The 16,355-nt window shown below is 46.2% G+C and overlaps 1 long non-coding RNA gene across 3 annotated transcripts in view; it reads left to right on the top strand.

Moving 5' to 3' along the window:
• Nucleotides 1-16,355, top strand: part of LOC146830283 (uncharacterized) — a 174,582-nt gene that overhangs the window by 145,880 nt on the left and 12,347 nt on the right. For all 3 annotated transcript variants that reach the window (XR_014961410.1, XR_014961408.1, XR_014961409.1), the window contains one exon: nucleotides 5,901-6,021. This is a non-coding gene — a long non-coding RNA (uncharacterized LOC146830283). The remainder of the gene's footprint in view (nucleotides 1-5,900; nucleotides 6,022-16,355) is intronic.

The following is a 16,355-nucleotide window of genomic DNA, read 5'->3' as shown; positions in this document are numbered from 1 at the left end:
TGTCATTTTTTTAATTGTGTACTCTTGCTTCAGCTCAAACGCCTAGGTCTCCTGTGTTGCACGTGTCCCTCAGCATCCTGCCAAAATGGAGTCTGCTTTTAATTTTTGTGGTCTGTTTAGATACAGTATGTGGGAGTTGGTGGAGTTCTGTGAGGAGAGAGACATAGCAGTGAGTGGGTCAGCCACCCAGTCAAAACTTAGGGAGAACCTGATCCAATGGCAAAAGGATGAATGGGAACGCGAGCGCGATGAGGAGAAGAAGGCCCCGGCCACACGCCAAGAGGGTGGTGGGTCTGAGGGGAGCCCTGAGGAGTCTGAAGAGAAGGAAGAAAGTGACAGGACAGGGACGCCAGTAGATAGTGAGGACCCCATAGATAGGGTCCAGTGTCTGGGGCAGTGCCCCATTCCTTTCCCTATCTCCAGAGGAGTGGGTAGATAGGAGGGAAGAAAGGGAGCATCAGCTGGCTTTAGAGAAACTCCAGAAGTTGAGCTATGAGCATATGGAAGCTCAGAAATTGGAGTTGGAGCTTAGGAAGTTAGCCTTTGAGGAGAAAAAGGCATTATTGGCTCAGGAGTTGAGTCTCAAGGCGTTGGGCCTTGTAGAGCAAAAGTTTGAGACGGAGAGGGTCCTAGCACAGGAGAGGATGGCGGAGGCTGAGAGGGCCTTCGCCAGGGAGAAATTAGCTCAGGAGGGTAGATCATCCCAGAGTGCAGTTGTAGTTTTCTGGATTCACCAGTAAGGGTGGGGTCCAGTGGTGGCACCAATATAGAGTCCATTGCAGGAAGCCTCATTCCCAGTTCCCAAAGTATGGTACCTTGTTCCCAAGAAGAGTACAGGTTGAAGTTTAGGGGCAGTAAGAAACTGTCTCACCAGTCTTGGGGGGAGTTTGTGGATGAATGTTATGATGTACTGGTTGATTGGGTGATGGTTAACCCGGAACATGATTTCGATGGACTGGTCAATATGGTTATCAAAGAGCACATGCTCAGTCATTGTTTGCCGGGGTTGCGCCAACACCTGTTGGAGTGTGAGTCCTTTGATCCTTGGGACCTTGCAGAGGAGGCAGACCTCTGGGAAAGTGCCCGAGGTTCTGATGAGGCATTGGGGAGTGATCCCAAAAGTAGTGGCTCAGGTATCTTCCAGTCCTGTATTGGGGAAGAGGTTCAGAGTAGCCCAGCTAGGTCCCAGTGTAGTAGGAGGGGTGTAGAGGCTCACATCCTGTCTCAGTGGAGTAGGAGTGAGTGTGGGACTGAGTGTCCCCGGGAGCCCGAAACCCAGTCTCAGAACCTGGATGGTTTCTTCAGGGAACACCAGGTTGGGAGCCTAGGCTGTCCTGTTAGTCCATTTGAGGAGGATCACCTTGTGTCTGGAGAACCTGGAGCGTTGGTAAATAGAGAGAGGGGGTGACATGAGGCTCTGTTCCCCAGTGGAAGAGCCAGTGGTTCAGGGACCAGTCGGAAGGACTGAGTCTCCTAGAAAAATGACCATGGTGATACCACATCTGTCCTGGGGGATCTTTGCGTACTGTCAGGTGGACAGGGTTCGGGAGATCTGCGCCAGGCAGACTGTCACAAGACACATGAGTCATGTGTTACCCTCGGGGGACTACTGTGTGAGTCTCCAGAAGTCCTGGCATGCCAGGTAAGTACTCAGCCAGAGGGTTTAGACCCAAGGTTGGGAGGCCAGGTTCAGGATCTGCCTGACCTGGAGGGTAGGACATCTGTAACCAGTGTCCTGACCGGTTCATCTTCCAGGGGTACCGCTCCAGTTGGGAGGGTGCAGAACTCTGGCAGGGGGTCCAGAGGGAGGGAGTCCTCACCTCTGACCCTGGTGCAGCCTGAAGGTTTAGACCCTAGGTTGGGAGACCAGTTCTTGGAGAGAGGTCCTGAGCTGGTGGGAGAGTTGTGTTATAAAGATCCCTCTCAAAGGAGGAGAGGGAGGAACCCTAAAAGAAGAGGTAGGGGGAGGAGAGCCTCAGCGTGGCTTTTGGTCAGCCTGAGGGTGCAGACCCCAGGCTGGAGGATCAGTGGCAGTTTAGAACTGCACTGATGAGTGGAAGAGTGGAGAATGCCCACTATGTGCCAGGGGTTACTACCACAAGGACCAGTGGAATCTGGATGGCCTAGGGCTAGGTCTTGGCCGCGGACAGCTAGGGAGTACCAGTGGGGTAGCCCAGTTGGTCAAGAGTCCCCCGAGTGAGACTCCCAGGCACAGTTGTGCCCGTTCTCCCTGTGGCTTCACAGCGGCGCTGCAGTGGCGGGCCGCTGCATCGTGGGGCATGTTTTGGTGTTAGAGCCCCAGTGGGGGTTCAGGAAGCACCGCAGTGCCAGCCCCATATCTCCTCACAGTTGTGCCGCTGTTGCGGTCAACTGCATCTTGGGGGCATTTGTGTTTTAGTCACCGCATTCCCGGAGGAGTCCCCGCAGGGGCCTCCCGTGGATTAAGCAAGTGTAGTAGCAGTGCCCACTTTTTTGCCTGCACAGCTGCCCAGCAAGTAGTGGGCAGCTGCTACGTTTAGGCAAGTCAACTGCGCACTTTGATTGCTGATTTTGCAGCCAGCCCTGACATTCTGGACGTTGGGCATTTGAACCCCCTGTTAGAGGCCAGTTGGCCTGGGGTCCGGTTCAGGGTGTGAGGCCTGGATTACTGCGTTATTTGTCTATACTGGCGATAACTAGGCCTAATGTGATTTAGTGTTTAGGAGGTTGGCGCATCATGTGTTTTATGCCTAATGTGATGATTATTGCATAGTGTGATTTACGTTGTAGGATCTAGGCCTCAGTTCAGTATTTCACCAGTAGTTACTGGTTGTGCTCTACCTTTACTCTTTGTGCTACAGGTACTGGTTGTGCTCTACATTTACTATTTGTACTACATTTACAATTGGTGCTTTGTGATGGTTTTGGCAGTGGCCCCATTGGCCCTGTCGTGTGTAAATAGTCCCCTGTAAATACTGCCTGGTGCCCGTTTGTACAGTGTACATTGTGTGATTATGATCTAATGTGTTTATTATAATACAAAGACTATTTTTATATATAACCTTGTGTGGAGTTCCTTTTGTGGTGGGCCTGGGGTGTGATTGCTGTGTGCGTGTGCAAACGCTTTACACATTGCCTCCGGGATAAGCCTGACTGCTCGTGCCAAGCTACCAAGGGAGTGAGCAAGGGTTATCTTTGGCGTATAACTCCCTTGCCCTGACTAGAGTGGTGGTCTCTGCTGGATTTGGCGCAAGCCTTAGCCAACCAGAGATCCCATTTCTGACAAGCACTAAGAAAGTAAACAGATGGTAGGTTTCTACGATTTTGCTAAAATCATAACCACAGACAACTATATAAAATACATGGCAGTAAAATGCGTACTCCTACGATGCAACCCTAACTAGATGTACCTAAGTGTAACTAGCATGTGAGTAGGTCTAAAGCCAAGAATCCCTCTAGGATAAAACTAACCCCATTATCTGATGTCAGACTGTGGGGCCCTGTTCTGGTCTAGAGCTGAACACCCCGCAAGAGATGTCAGACCACTGCTAGCTTGAGTATCTGCATGCAGGAACCTCAGTGTCTTGCGTCAGTGTGTCGGCCGGGAAGTCCTGATCCCCTCTGACTATCTCAGCAAGATGTGGTTTATATACCCTAAGGTATCCCCAGGGATTCTACCTTGCTGTGCTAGTGTCGGACTTAGGGTGACGTTGGGAATGAACTTTATACATAGTTATTATGTAGGAGTTGATGGTCCTGCTGTGATTCCAAGAAAATAAGAATCCTCATGCATAACCCTACTTACTGTATTGTAACTAGGTAAAAGGTCAGTCCCTCAAATCTGTTATGTATGTAATATAGGAGAGAATGTAGGTGGAGGGTTATGATGTTACCCGGACCTAAATCGGGGTGCCTATCTGAAATATAACAGCAGGCTGGTCAAACAGTTTAGCAATCAGTTGTAATCTTCTAGTTTTCCCTTTGTAAGAATATAGGGTAGCCAAACCCAATCATCTGTTAGGTCCAACGTTTTTAAGGAATTTGTTTACAGATACGTGTACTGGAATGTGTACTAATTATCTTTATTCCTGAGGAAAATCCTGGATTGAAAAGTGGACCGATGTCTCCTTTTAGGACATTACCCTTCTTCCCAAGATTCCTGGTTGTTATTAAACTTAGATAATCGCTAGTTTTCATGGACTAGGACTTAATAATGTGGGGTAATTTTCGACACTAGATTTCCTAATCTCTATCCCACATAATTTTGTCAACAATATCTTTACTGCACCAAGTGGTACAAGTGATTTCTCCTGGAGAGATTGTAAAGCCATGCTTGAACCGAACAGAGTCTAAGGCATCTTTTCTTATATGTGTAAGCACTGATATTGAGGCTATAATTTTAGTATGTTGCCACGAATAAGGATGTCATGAGAACCCCTTGAATCATATAGGGAGATAAAAGAAAAACAATTGTTGGAGATGAGTAACTTGTATCCTGATTTAGAATTATGTTGTTTCTGTTCTAAAAGTTAGGACTAGGAACTGTCCTTGTGTCAACTGTCGCATGGGACGATAAATGGAAAGTGCCCTGTTTTTCGTTCACTGTCCCTTTGAACCGCTGGTGGAGAAGTGTATTACATCATTGGATTTAATAATAAATGTCCTTGTTGCCTTGGAGTTATATTTTGCCTCGCCTCCTTCCTTTGCTGAAAAATTTCCACATTATTTTTGTTATATTGGTCTTTCCCTTGCTCTTTTTCGGTGAAGGGAAGATGATATTTCAGGTTCTCTACACTGTGGTCTTCATGTAGTTATTGCGCCCAAGGTATTGAGTATATTCCCCATATACTGGCATGAGCATGGAAGATCAGCTGGTTTAGGAGAATTATTCATGCAGTCAACATACTCTTTATCAAACCAATCATTTACCAGGGGGGAGTTATTAAAGATAATTTTCCCAGGAGTGAGAACTGGTTTCAAGTCAGTCTGGAGTCTTCCAATTACGGATACTGGGCTAAAAGGATCACAATTTAAACTATTTTTTGGCAAATTCGGACTTCTTCTTTTCTTGTGTTTAATGAGCAGAAATATTACCTTTTAACTTCCTGTCACCCAGATCTAATTCTGAATATGTCAATGTTATTCGCTTTATCAAGGAGGATCGAGGCTGTTGACTTACGTTAGTAACAGTACACTATGTGTTATTCGCACTTAATCTACAACTTGAATCCAGATCTATTATCTCTGGGAATATAAAGATATTAGTATTTGATAATGATTCATTCTGGGGTCCACCTGATTTGTGTTCAACACTTGGCTGGATTGGTGTTGAGAGAGAGTTATCATGACTATGATGCACTTGACCCTTTACATTCGTTGAGCGGGAGCCCCCTTCTAAAATGATATTGCACTGCTATCAGTTGGTGGGTTGCTAGACTTTAAGTAACTTGGGAGGTTACAGTCAGATAATAAATTTCCTTTTTGTGTCCCACTCCTAGGTATATATTTATATATAAGCACTGGTTATTGTGGTCAATTTTTTAGGACTTATCTCTGTCATTATAACTGCTGTATTGTAGTTATTTGCCTATCAAGCGCTTTTCATAGATTTATCAGAGGATTTAAAATAATTCATAATAGTTGGCTGGGAGACAGAACTACGACATTCCTTTTATGTCTCTCCTGGCGTTGTAGACTGAAAGAGATCCGGTGATAGTTTTGTAATATCTTCGCCCACGGGGGGATCGTTTGCCTCTGTGCCTAATGTCCCCAATGCCAATTTTCTGGTTTCATTTTCTGAAGTTTTGCATTGGGTTGTATGGTCCCAGTTCTCGTCATTACCTTGTCTTGGTTCTTCTTTATTTGTTTATTATGGCCACTCTCCTGCTTCACTTTGCCTTAACTCATTTCCTGTGTTACAGGAGTCTACAAGGGCCTCCAGGCAGCCTATGTTATCTTGCAAAAGTGCACTGGAGGACCAAATCTCAGGTCCCTTCCCAGTGAGATGGTGGCGATGGCAGTGAAGTGGCGGCAGGTAAGCAGGTAAGTGGTGGCTATCTGATAGGCAATGGCAGAATATACTATAAGGATCTTCTAATATAAATATAGGCAAGAGGTAACAAATTTCTGGCTGCCTAGCTGGTCTACTGTCAGGCAGATATCTAAAACAAGCCTCAGACAGCCTAGCCTGGGCTTCATCTGGGTTGTACATAAACCCCTCCTTAAGCTGCTGTCGAGGGAGCTGCTGCCGAGAAAGCAAGGGACATGTAGAGATGAAATTAAATGAATTTGTACTTGTATAGTGCACTTATACCCCAACCGGGGTGTCCTGGAGCTGTACTCATACCGCTGTGGAACCCTTCCTGGCTTTTCCCTGTGAAATGTCCACTCCTGGGCACCCCCAAGGTGAAGCCAGGCATCCCAGCACTGTTGGGCCGTTGTGGAGATTCAGCAAGCTATTGCCCAGAGTTGCAGAGTGGGACCCATGATTAGAATAGGCACCGAGGCGAGAATTATCAGGTCCAAGGAAATTGAGCCCAAGACCCGCTGAGGCGGGAATTGAACTCTGGTCCCGGGCCAGACCTCTGCATCAGGGTCTGCCGCTCTAACCATTGAGCCACACTTCTCCACATGGGGCTAGGAGGCAGAAAAGTCAAAGCACCAAGGCGTGGGAACAGCGAGACAGTAGTGCAAGGGAACAAAGGAGAAAAACTGCACAGTCCCGCCCTGTCCAAAAGCACTTAGGATTATCACTCCTCGCTCTGGCGTCACGGGGGCTGCTGCCGCTACTGTTATCACTGTGTCCCCCAAGGCCCCTTACGTCCAGGCATCCCCTCTACTCCAGTGCACCACTGAGTCTCTCACTGGCCCAGTGAGAATTGAAAGGATCAGGCGAGCAGAGAGTGGAGCATGCTGGGAAAACCCTGCAAGCTGCACCCGACCCTAGGTGGGCCACTTCTGCGGGGAACTCGGGAGCACACTCCATGACAGCCGACTTCAGCCGCTGTACTCCCTCTTTCTCCACTCCACTCTGGGAAGTAAGAGGTAGGGAGAACCCTCCCCGCATAGCAGTTGGAGATAGCTTACATGGACCCAGCGCCACCTCTCTTTGGCAAGCTCGTTCTCGACTATCTCTTCTGACTTCGCCCAACAGGAAGTATTGAATTCAGATGGCAGCACTGAAAACAGCCTCTGCACTTTGAGAGAATCTTATTTCACTGCTTCAGCTAAGTGAAGAATATTTGTTTTAGCTTCTTGAAAAAAGAGAAAGAGTAGAGTGGCAATTCATTTAGTCCCATATATAAATAAGAGTCTCCTGTTTATAAGTTGTAGTTTATTGTGGATAAAAGGAGCTCTAGCCTCCATCCACCAAGAACAATGTACAGCTCCAATAGAACACTTACAAATTCATAATATAGCATTTCAACTCAGAACCAGATTGAAAATTCATGTAAGTGCTCCTGGTGAGTGGAGCTGCTGATTAGTCCTCCTGTGGTAGTATCATTTGGTAGGTGGTGCGGCGGGATTCTTTTCTCTGGTATTCATGTTGAACGGGATCTTTTAGGTGAGACAGGCCTTTCAGCTTCAGTCTGATCACTGTTCAGTGTGGCTGGTGAAAAGCCAGTTGCAGAATTGTTCATGCCTCTTTATGCGTCTGTTGTGGACACTCCAGCCTGGAGAATACCCTGCTGAGAGGACCATCACTCTACATAAAAGCTGTGTCTCGAGAACAGCCTAGCAAGGACACTTGACAGCTGAACTGTCCCAAACCCATTTTTAGATTGCTGACGGAGAATACACATTCCCTATCTGCTCCACTGAATAAAATTGGAAGCTACTTACATCCTTGTTGACCCAGTTCCTAGTTCTTTCACCACAGAAGAAAGTATTCTGCAGCATACTCTGAGGGCTGTTGCACAACTAGAGCTGTTGTTTATCGGACAGTCAGCTTCCCAGAGGAAAGGGAACATCACCTGGAGCCTCTGCTTGCTGGAAGAGCTATACTTTTAACTGGAAGTGCCTGGAAGCCAGCCTTCCTGCTGAAAGAGGAAAAGAACCTCTTAGACCTGCAGAAGGTGTGACTGTCCAGGGAGTGTCAGACACCATCAGACCCTAGTGTAGAGCAGGGTGGGATTGGGAATAGAAATTGGCCCGGGCACGCTAAAAAAAAGTGGCCCACATTTGCATTTTGCCTTTCCTCAAAACACTGCTTTGGCAAAGTTTTATAAACACCTAAATACAAGTGAGGCCACTTCCACTCAGGCCTCCTGCCCCCTCTCAGTATGCGCACGTTAATTGGCTGTCCCAGCGAGAGAATGCGAGTGACACCTCTGCCCATTGATAAAAGGGAGGTAATGGACACCCATCTGCATTCAGAAAGGTTACTCAGGGCCCCACTGGGCTGCCGGCGACATCTGAACACACCAGACACAGCCCAAATCGCCCCCCCAGGATGAAAATAAAGCAGCCCACAGCTGGAACTTCAATACCAGCCCATCAGCCATTGCCCGAGTGCCCACCTTACCAATCTGACCCCGTTGTAGAGGGTCTACCAGGAGAAAAGAGAATGTGGAGAGCGATCTGCAAGTCAGAAGAGTGTGAGTGCAGTCTCTCTAGAAGTGCGGTTCCAAGAGGGAATCATGGGCTGGTAGCTGCCCTCGGCGCTATGCAATAAGTACAATCACAGTTTACTTTGCTGCCTAAATCAAGAGCTGGGCCCATGGTAATTGTAGCCACCAACATTTATGTCAAAGATGTTGCACTGAAGTCAAAAAATATGCAGATGGTGGAAATTGCCACCGTAGCCAAGACTAGTGCCCATTGTGGTCACCACTGCTGCATTTACAAAGTGCATCCAACACCTGCCAGTCTGCTTCTGTAAGTGGCTGCCCACCTGCTATTTAATGCTGAATGACCCAGAAGCAGTCCGATGCCTGATATAAGTCCACACTAATGGCCATTACCTGAACTCATGGCTGCAGCTTGGGCTGTGTATTCCGCAGCAGCCTTCCCAGATCGAGGGCCCTCCTGCAACCACAGAGTCCTATCCCAGAGGCAGACGAGATCAGAGACGCATGATTCCCAAACACCCTGAGACCTGCATTTTGGTGAGACTGCATAATGGAGACCATAGTGAACCGAGCACAGACATAATTGAACTGCGGGACCTGTACCTGAGCCTTGGTTCATGTCTCCCAAAACTAATCTAATGGGGAACTGTCTAGATTCACAAGAAGGTGGACTCCTGGGAAAGAGGGAAGGGGAGGATGATGGCCCAAGGTGTAGTAGTCCAAGTGACAGTGTATATGATTATACCTGCAGTGGTATACCATTTTAGGTGTGTCTATTAAAGTACTTTTCTTATCCATGTAAAGCAATGGGTTAGACAAACAGATGTTACACTGCTGGGTGATTTGAGTTCTACGTTTGCATAGTCATACACTATCTCTCTGAGAAGCCTGTGCCTGCTCACCAGCACTACCAGTGAGAATCAAGAGCTACAGGGATTGTACTTAGTTAGTTATCATTTTATTTGATTTTCTTTCAAATCATAAAAGTACAGAGAAAATACATTGTGCAATATCAATAAGAGGTATCCCACATCTCCTAAAATCCAATTCAATATATACATAAAATCGACTTAAAGATAAAAACTAACCCTGGGCGGTGAACTCCACTCTGCTCATGGAGTTTGCAGAGTTTCCCAACTTCGCGTTACGCGGAGTTCCAAAAAACTCCTCTTCACAATGGAGTGGATTGTTTTTCCTAACTCGCGTTCACCAACGTCAAGTTGGTGAGCGCGAGCGAGGAAAATCTACCTCCCGGTGAGATTTTTCCTCGTTCATGATCACCAACATCAAATTGGCGAGCGCAAGTGTGGAAAATAAACCACCCGCTGCGATTTATCAACGCGGGGGGTCAGGTATCTCATTGCGAGTGGTCGTCTATGCTCGAGAGCGCTCGCGTTGAGAAACTGCCCATCCGTGTTGTGAAAGCTGTCGCTCGAGTAAAAATCTACTTGAGCGGCAGAAAATGTAAGCTTGCGCTGTGCATGGTGCTGTTCGCAATGATTGCACAGTGCGGACAAGCATCCGGCACTGTGAAATCACCGCGAATGGCATTTTCTACCGCACTCTGCCGCTTGCGGAGCTCGGCGTAGTGCGACGGAGTTTTTTTTGCACTTTGCTTAGCTCCACTTAGTGCAACTCTGTGAATTATGCCCAGGGTTAATAAAAACACAAAGAATAAAAAATAGATCAACTCATCAATTGAAAAAACAACTATCCTGTTACAAACCAGCCGTGTATAATTCATTTTCAGTGACCATTAATAACCCCTGATAAAAAACCGGGCTAAATAGTAACAAATAGCGGGTGTTTTTAACATCTGGTGAAAGTGAAAAGCTGGCTGCAATTGAATAAAATTCTAATTCAACAGAAGAGGCCGGGCTAATTTATGGCGCAGCAAATTAAATCTAGGACATATCATAACAATATAGGAAGTATCAGGGAGGAACACATGATCACAAGAACAAGGGTACATATTGTTATACCTGAAGTAAGTCATGAGTCTCCTATGATATGAAGACATTTCCCAATGCAGATAAGGTTCAATACCCTGCACTGTCTGGATCATAATGAATTGTCGGAAGGAAAGCTTATGAAGGGCTAAGGCTTCTTGTGCTGTAGCCGCCCTTTCAAAAAAAGCCTGTTTTACCCAGTGAATGTGCTTCTTGACTATCCCTTCAGGATTAGAGCTCCGGTCGACTTAAAGACTTAAAAGCAAGCTTTATATAGGCAGCCAAGAGATACTCACCGCTCCTTCCAACACCATACAATCATGTATTATGAGACTATTAAGCGAGAGATCTTCTTTCAGCCATGCTGATAGCCAGAAGATCAGGGCATGAAAGGCAATCCAGTTTGTTATGTAACCAATGTCCACTTCCTCATGCAACATTTCCGAGGGGACGCTTGCAGTAACTTTGAGAAGGTCCCTAAGAAAATATTTTTCAACCACCTGTAGCTGGGGATACGATATATAACCCCAAATCTGTCAGCCATAACTGGCCAGTGACACACATTTCACCTTGTAGACCTTTAACATTGCCTCTACATTAGTTTGGCCTAAGCGTCTAGCTAATAATGCAACCACCTCACTGGCCAATTAAGTTTCAACAAATTTTTCTTAATCAGTGGTTACCAAAAAACCTGAGGCCTCATTTACAAGAAAGTCTAAAATGGCATTTTTCAACATCTATGTGTCCTGCATTAGCACACGCAGAACTTGCAAAACATACATTTTATGATGATTGTTTACATGCAGGAAGGGACAGCTTCCTTCACAAAAACAATCACCAGGGGGAATTTCCTCGTTCTGTGTGTGCTGCAGAATGCAGCACGCATAGAAAGAGGGAAAAAAACGAGGAGAAATGAATACATTTCTCCTCGTTGTGCCTTCCTACGCCTCCCCTGGGAGGCATAATATTCAGACGCATTTCCAGGTTTGCGATTTGTCGTGTAGTTCCTATAAACCTATATAGGATGGATCTGAATGTTTAGACAACATAAACTGTGGGATTGGTGTCCAGATTGATTCTAGAGCCCCCCACCGGGTATGTTCACCTATATACCAGCTAGCTCACAGTGCCACTATAAACTCCTCCTACCAAGGAGAGAATAGTTCTTGGCACCTATCAAACATGACACCCATGTCCCATCAGGGATCGTGGAAACAGTACAGTATTTTTGCTCAGTCGCTCATGCTCACTTTGTCTCGGAGAGAAGCACAGAATAAAGTGTGGGGACGTTTTCAATAAGCATTTATTGACCCACCATCATTCTAGGGTAAAATAGGTGTGCTGAAACAACCATAAGACAGAGACAGATATAAATGATTACAAGCACCAATAGGGTAAATGGATGGTAGATTCCTACCATAGTGCTAAACCAATGAATACAGCCAGGTATAAAAATGCACAACAATTATAATGTGTGATCCTACAATGCAACTCTAACTAGATGAACCTCTGTGTATCTAGCATGTATGCAGGTGTAGAGCCAAGAATCCCCCTAGGTTAAAGTCAACCACATTACCTGAAGTGAAAGACTGTGGGACCACGTCATGTTCTCGAGATGTACACCCCGCGAGCGACGTCAGACCACTGCGAGCTGGAGTTTCTGTGTGCAGGAACCTCAGCATCTTGCGTCAGCGTGTCAGCATGGAAGTCTTTCTGCTCTGCCTGCCCTAGCAAAGATATGGTGTATATATACCCAAAAGGTACCCTCAGGTGACTCTACCTTGCTGTGAATTTGTCAGCCGAGGATGACGGAAAGGATGACCCTTATACATAGTCATTATGCAGAAGATGATAATCCTGCTGTGATTTGGAGAATCTTCATGCATAATTAATAAGGCTAGTTATTGGGGAAACCCACACAACATTTTATGCAGCGCTTATCTAAGTAAAAGGTCAATAGCAAAACCTGTTATGGAGTGTAATGGTATGGTAAATGTAGGAAAAGAGTTAGGTGACTACTCAGGCCTATATTGGGGTACCCTATGAAACATAACACCCACTCCTCATCTGACCGGATGACATACTAAAAAGGGAATGTCCTTCTTATCAAGCATAATACATTGTTAAAAATTAAATAAAAACCTTCAAAACATTCAAAAAATCACAAAAAAATAAACTCTACAAGCCCTTTAAAATATTTCATATATAGTCCAAGCCACTGTGGATATCTGAAAGCTATGGAGTTCAATACTAATATAGAAAAGAAAAATGTTGTTTAAAATTCCAATTTCGGTTGTTTTAGAAAAAGGTTGAATTGTTCCCAGCACACGGAGAGCCAAATGTTTATGTGTCCTGTGTGGGAGACACAACATTCCCTCTAACACCTCACAGATCAGGTCAATTGAGCAAAGATGATCTTCCTCAGTTTCCATAGCTGATGCAGGGGAAGCATTTGTAATATCCAAAGCATGTGTACCTAAAGTAGAGGAAGTATCCGATCCAACAGGAGCTAGAGGATCCGATCCAACAGGAGCTGAAGCATCCCATGGTGGCTCACCAGAATGCCAACATCAACATTGGAATATGCTGGGAACACTGCAGAACGTGGGCCAATAGCGGGTCAAGCAATGCATCCACGTCCGGGGGTGCAACTGATGAAAGTGTTAGACAGAGGTCCAACACTCATTCTTAGCTGGAGAACAAGGAGCGGAGGACAGGCAAAGCACTGTCAATCCAGACTGGTTAAAATGATAGGAACCAAGACTCCTTTAGCTCTCAAAGTCAAGGGGTGCCAAAATGGAGTACCATGAGATCACTGTTACATCACTCCAAGAGTGTTTTTTTCAATTTCCTTGGTGACTGTGACGTCCATTGCCTAGCAGACAAATTTAAATCAGGATTCCGACTACCAGTAGCAGTATTAGCGGAAGCCCTACAAAAATGCTTCAGAATACTTAGTTTATGAAAACTGGAATCACTCCAAAGACTATCTGAAAGGTGCTTAACAGTCCAGAACCTATGGTCTTAAACAGGTGTACTGGATCACTAACATACTATCGTGAGTCAAAATATCGAGGTACCAGAATATCGTCGCCAAAATATCAATGGTCAAAATATCGACTTCCTATCTCCATAAAGGTAAGTACCAAAATATTGAAAGCAAAATATCATTGTTAAAAATATAGTTGTACAAAAATATAGATTTTTGTAATATCTCAAAAATAATATAACATTTTTATGTATATATATATATATATATATATATATATATATATATATATATATATATCAAGCTCCTGGTTGACACACGCAGTTTGGAAGGCACTCGAGCAGCTGCGTAAGGCTCAACCTGTTCCTTGAATCACTGGTACGGGCAGCATCCGCCTGCAAGCAGAAATAAATGCAAATCACTTTTTTGCATGACGCGTTTCGTTTATTCACTTCTTCAAAGGCAATACCATGATGAACACTCCCTCATCGCTTTTAATGTCTATTTAACATCTGCCACGCCCAGATGGGCTGTCCGAATGGAACTATGGGGATTTCTGGGAAATGGAGTGTCTGAAATTAATCCTCAGATGGAAGCACATTTCTTGTAAGCTCTGGATGAGCCCCCACAAGCGTCACTGTCCTCAATCCAGCGCAGTTGCCCCATGATCAGGTAGGTAAATACCAAGCCTCATGGCCCCCAATGTTCGCGGGGTGGTGCCCTTCCGACGGCCGTGTAGCCGCCAAAACATCAAGCTCCTGGTTGACACACGCAGTTTGGAAGGCACTCGAGCAGCTGCGTAAGGCTCAACCTGTTCCTTGAATCACTGGTACGGGCAGCATCCGCCTGCAAGCAGAAATAAATGCAAATCACTTTTTTGCCTGACGCGTTTCGTTTATTCACTTCTTCAAAGGCAAAACCATGATGAACACTCCCCCATCGCTTTTAATGTCTATTTAACATCTGCCACGCCCAGATGGGCTGTCCGAATGGAACTGTGGGGATTTCTGGGAAATGGAGTGTCTGAAATGAATCCTCAGATGGAAGCACATTTCTTGTAAGCTCTGGATGAGCCCCCACAAGCGTCACTGTCCTCAATCCAGCGCAGTTGCCCCATGATCAGGTAGGTAAATACCAAGCCTCATGGCCCCCAATGTTCACGGGGTGGTGCCCTTCCGACGGCCGTGTAGCCGCCAAAACATCAAGCTCCTGGTTGACACACGCAGTTTGGAAGGCACTCGAGCAGCTGCGTAAGGCTCAACCTGTTCCTTGAATCACTGGTACGGGCAGCATCCGCCTGCAAGCAGGAATAAATGCAAATCACTTTTTTGCCTGACGCGTTTCGTTTATTCACTTCTTCAAAGGCAATACCATGATGAACACTCCCCCATCGCTTTTAATGTCTATTTAACATCTGCCACGCCCAGATGGGCTGTCCGAATGGAACTGTGGGGATTTCTGGGAAATGGAGTGTCCGAAATTAATCCTCAGATGGAAGCACATTTCTTGTAAGCTCTGGATGAGCCCCCACAAGCGTCACTGTCCTCAATCCAGCGCAGTTGCCCCATGATCAGGTAGGTAAATAACAAGCCTCATGGCCCCCAATGTTCGCGGGGTGCTGCCCTTCCGACGGCCGTGTAGCCGCCAAAACATCAAGCTCCTGGTTGACTTACGCAGTTTGGAAGGCACTGGAGCAGCTGCGTAAGGCTCAACCTGTTCCTTGAATCACTGGTACGGGCAGCATCCGCCTGCAAGCAGAAATAAATGCAAATCACTTTTTTGCCTGACGTGTTTCGTTTATTCACTTCTTCAAAGGCAATACCATGATGAACACTCCCCCATCGCTTTTAATGTCTATTTAACATCTGCCACGCCCAGATGGGCTGTCCGAATGGAACTGTGGGGATTTCTGGGAACTGGAGTGTCCGAAATTAATCCTCAGATGGAAGCAAATTTCTTGTAAGCTCTGGATGAGCCCCCACAAGCGTCACTGTCCTCAATCCAGCGCAGTTGCCCCATGATCAGGTAGGTAAATACCAAGCCTCATGGCCCCCAATGTTCGCGGGGTGGTGCCCATCCGACGGCCGTGTAGCCGCCAAAACATCAAGCTCCTGGTTGACACACGCAGTTTGGAAGGCACTCGAGCAGCTGCGTAAGGCTCAACCTGTTCCTTGAATCACTGGTACGGGCAGCATCCGCCTGCAAGCAGAAATAAATGCAAATCACTTTTTTGCCTGACGTGTTTCGTTTATTCACTTCTTCAAAGGCAATACCATGATGAACACTCCCCCATCGCTTTTAATGTCTATTTAACATCTGTCACGCCCAGATGGGCTGTCCGAATGGAACTGTGGGGATTTCTGGGAAATGGAGTGTCCGAAATTAATCCTCAGATGGAAGCACATTTCTTGTAAGCTCTGAATGAGCCCCCACAAGCGTCACTGTCCTCAATCCAGCGCAGTTGCCCCATGATCAGGTAGGTAAATACCAAGCCTCATGGCCCCCAATGTTCGCGGGGTGGTGCCCTTCCAACGGCCGTGTACCCGCCAAAACATCAAGCTCCTGGTTGACACACGCAGTTTGGAAGGCACTCGAGCAGTTGCATAAGGCTCAACCTGTTCCTTGAATCACTGGTACGGGCAGCATCCGCCTGCAAGCAGAAATAAATGCAAATCACTTTTTTGCCTGACGTGTTTCGTTTATTCACTTCTTCAAAGGCAATACCATGATGAACACTCCCCCATCGCTTTTAATGTCTATTTAACATCTGCCACGCCCAGATGGGCTGTCCGAATGGAACTGTGGGGATTTCTGGGAAATGGAGTGTCCGAAATTAATCCTCAGATGGAAGCACATTTCTTGTAAGCT

The sequence above is a fragment of the Triturus cristatus genome, chromosome 5_1 (assembly GCF_964204655.1).
Source record: "Triturus cristatus chromosome 5_1, aTriCri1.1, whole genome shotgun sequence".
Lineage (NCBI taxonomy): Eukaryota > Metazoa > Chordata > Amphibia > Caudata > Salamandridae > Triturus > Triturus cristatus.
This window is presented reverse-complemented; position numbering and strand designations above follow the sequence as displayed.